Source organism: Narcine bancroftii, chromosome 7, assembly GCF_036971445.1.
Source record: "Narcine bancroftii isolate sNarBan1 chromosome 7, sNarBan1.hap1, whole genome shotgun sequence".
In the NCBI taxonomy this organism is placed as follows: Eukaryota; Metazoa; Chordata; class Chondrichthyes; order Torpediniformes; family Narcinidae; genus Narcine; species Narcine bancroftii.
Window position 1 is genome coordinate 138,923,504 of NC_091475.1, and position 3,856 is coordinate 138,927,359.

The 3,856-nt window shown below is 42.7% G+C and overlaps 1 pseudogene; it reads left to right on the forward strand.

The window, feature by feature from the left end:
* The first annotated feature begins 688 nt into the window (after positions 1 to 688).
* Positions 689 to 776, forward strand: LOC138740187 (U2 spliceosomal RNA; annotated as a pseudogene).
* The last annotated feature ends 3,080 nt before the right edge of the window (positions 777 to 3,856 follow it).

A 3,856-nucleotide genomic window follows, 5' to 3' on the forward strand; every position in this document is an offset into this window, starting at 1 on the left:
GTCCTATTCATTAGCCCATTGTTCAGGGAATGCCTGCAGTTCACTTTAGACTGCCACATTTTGGGAAATTGACAAGGGGATCTACGAGGTAAAATGTCAGACCAGAAATGGCGCTCTCATTCACAGTCTGATCTTTTTACACAGCATGCATTGTGGGAAAATAGGAATAATTTCCTGGGAGGCAATGGCAGTTTAAAAAATATATTTGACTTTCCTTGCTGGCATTTGGCTGTCATAGCCAACATTATGATCAGTTTCATTGCACAGTATTTTGAGAGGTTTGATACAGCGAAAGGCCCCTGCTATTTCCTGCATCTCCATGAAGGTATTACTGAAATGTACAAACAGAACAGAAACCTGTGTCAGAGGCTTAGTTGCTTATGACCTTTGATGCAAGTCTTATATTGTTTAATCCAATGAATTTGCATGTGAACTGGTACAGAATATTTGCTGGTACACCTAACTTTCCTCTGATTAATGAATATTTACGAACTAAGTTTTCACTATGACATTTTATTTAATTCAACTTGACACTTAAAGATTTCATTCAACGCTGCAATCAGAAGGAACTTATTTCGAGTTGAACACGCAAATATACTGGAGGAGCTCAGCAAGTCACACAGCATCCAGAGGAAGTAAAGGTAATAACATTTCCTGATGAAGGGCCCAAGCCTGAAACATTAATCACCACCCTTCTCAGCCTTTTGGCTAAGATCAAGTGTAGTATCTGTTCTTATAGAGAAGACTATCCTGATCTGTGAGAAGTGAGAGCTATATTGGCAGCAAGAAAGATGAAGAGGATGACAACAGTGGCAGAAGAGGACTTCTGAGAGGATGAGATTGTCTGGTATGAGCTGGTCTGCTGAGATGGAGGGTGGATCCATCTGAATTGGAGGGTCAATCTAACACCCTCTCCAGATGTAAGCCCACCTCCTCCAGTTCTACAAAAATGGCTGTGGCAGGAAACCCTTCCTCAGCAGTGTCACATTTGTGGCCCGAAATGTGAAATTAATAACACCATCACCACATGCTTTACCAGTTGAACAGCTCCGTGTCTTTATTTTCCTGCTTCCCTTATTTCCTCATCCTGCACCTTCCACCTCCAGTGCATACCATCTGACTTTTGGTCAGGTTAATACATATCATGCATATTCATTATCATGAAATCCTTCCTTTCACCAGAAATAAACTTTATATCTTTATGTTTAAATGTAAACACTTTAACACTATCAATAACATTTTTCTGCCTTCTGAACCAACAAAACAACTTCAAATTCAACAAAAATAACTTCAAATTCCCTCTTCACAAAATGTAACATAAAAATGTTATAACCCAATGTAATATAATAGCTCAACTGTTCTTCTGTAATTATACTAATACAATGCTCACCTGATATGCAAAATGTAAACATTTAAATTTATACACCTCCCATGTTTAAATTCCAATACTTTTGTTTTAATTTATTTAATACCAAATAGTCGACTAAACAAAAATGCAATTCATACAGCACTCATACATGTATTTTATGATGTATTGATCAAATCACTGTCGAAATGTTCCCATTATCATTTCTCTTCCTTGGTGAGTAACATTACTGCGCTTCATTGAAACTCATTCCAACTATCACAAACTTTCACTTTTGTGATAATGCGGGCACGATTAGAAATATGGCACAAAATCTTCATATCGCTTAGGTGGTTTCCTGTCCCGTCTCGGCCTTACCTCAATGCTACTATTACAACTTGGTTGTTCACCCTCAGCACCGGAAACACTGCTCGCTGCGGCCTCTGGTACTCTGGCCACTTCATCGGGAATGCTGGTAACTACCTTTGGAACATCATCTTGTCCCTCAGGTTGAGCATCTCGTATTGGACTTCCAACCACTTCACTCGCTGTCGCTCTGGATTGGTACTTTTTGACACCAGACATGTGTCTTTTGTACTTGACTGTCACCATACTGCCGCTTCTGGATACAACCGTGTAGGGTTGATGGTAACAAGGTGTGTCTAGCTTACCACCACTCTCTTGCCTCACAAGAACATTATCTCCAGGAATGATGTCTAAGTACCTGGCCCCACACCTCGAGTCTGCATACAGCTTTGCTGCTCCCTTCTTTTCAGCATCGTGGTCCCTCATCTCCTGGTTGTCCCTGATTTCCTTTATTTCAGCCAATTTTGTGCGGATTTTCCTCCAAAAAGTACTTCTGCTGGACTTTTTCCTGTAGTTGCATGAGGCATTGCCCGATAGACAGCTACATAGGATAGCAATGCTTCTCTCCAGTTCTGTTCTTCTGCATGAGCAATCCGTAATCGTTTTTCGATGGACTGATTTTGTCTCTCTACTTCCCCATTGGCTTGCGGCCATTTAGGAGTTACTTTATGATGGTGGATACCTGTGGTCCTCATGTATTCAGCAAATGTCTCTGAAATGAACTGTGGACCATTGTCAGAGTATAGCGTAACAGGCAATCCATATCTCGAAGATCTCTGCCAATGCTTGTATTGTTTTTTCAGTGGTCGTTGACCTCATCACAGAGTACTCATAGTATCTGCTGTAGTAATCTACCACTACCATGATTGTCTCACCAGTTGGTAGAGGTCCGAGAAAATAAACAGCTACATCGATCCACTATCCTGTCGGGAGTTGCGTACTCCGGATCGACTCTGGAGGATTACTCCTACTTGTGAGTTGACACCCATGGCAGGTTTTGATGAATTTCTCTGCATCTTTATCACAACCTGGCCACAATACTTTACTCCTGCAGTTTTGCTTGGTACCAACAATACCTAGGTGTCCTTCATGAGCTAATGATACGATCTTCGGTCTCAACCTCTGTGGTATCACCAATCTACACCCCCTCAATACACACTGCCCGATGCAACAAAGTTCATCTCTAATGGGAATATATGCCTTGCGAATGCACTTGTCCCATTGTCCACTTTGGATACATTCTCTAACTTCCATGAGTTCTGGGTCATGTTAGGACTCTCTCTCGACTTCCCTCGTTGTCACAGCTTCCGGTGTCGACTGAATAGCTACGAAGTGTACAAAGCTCTCTGCTTCTGTCCCCAATTCTGACTTGGATTGTGGGCATCCATCTTTCAACAATCTGGACAGCGGATCAGCAATGCTTGCTTTCCCGGCAATGTGAACTACTCTGTACTTGTACGGTTGGAGTCTGAGCACCTATCGTTCAATCCTGGCACATGGTTTGGACCTGGCAGCATAGATCACCTCCAATGGTTTATGGTCCGTGATGAGTTCAAATTCAATGTCATACAAATATGCATGGAATCTCTCGCAGGCCCATACAAGTCCGAGTGCTTCTTTCTCTGTCTGAGAATATCTCCTTTCTACATCTGTCAAAGATCTGCTGGCATAGGCAATGATTCTTGGTCCCACATCACACATCTGGACCAACACGGCTCATAAACCAACAGGACTAGCATCCGCTATGACTTTGGTTGATGCAGCTGGATCATAATACCCAAGAGCATCGGTATTCATCAGACTTTGTTTCAGAGCTGTGAATGCTTCCTTCTGCTCAGAGCAAAAATGGAATGGTACACCTTTCCTGGTTAGTTTCCTCAGTGGTTCCGCCAGTGTAGCAAAGTTAGGGATGAACTTTGCGCAATAATTAACCAATCCCAAGAAGCTCCTCATCTCCGTTGCATTCTGGGGTACACGTGCATCTGCAACAGCTTTCACCTTGGCATCAGCTGGGTTCAGTCTGTGTCCCATGAAGTCCATCTCTGAGACACCAAACTGGCACTTGTCTCCATTCACGGTAAGGCCTGCCCCCTGTAGTCTGGATAGCACACACCTCAACTGTCTGTCATTCTCTTCCTTTGTAGC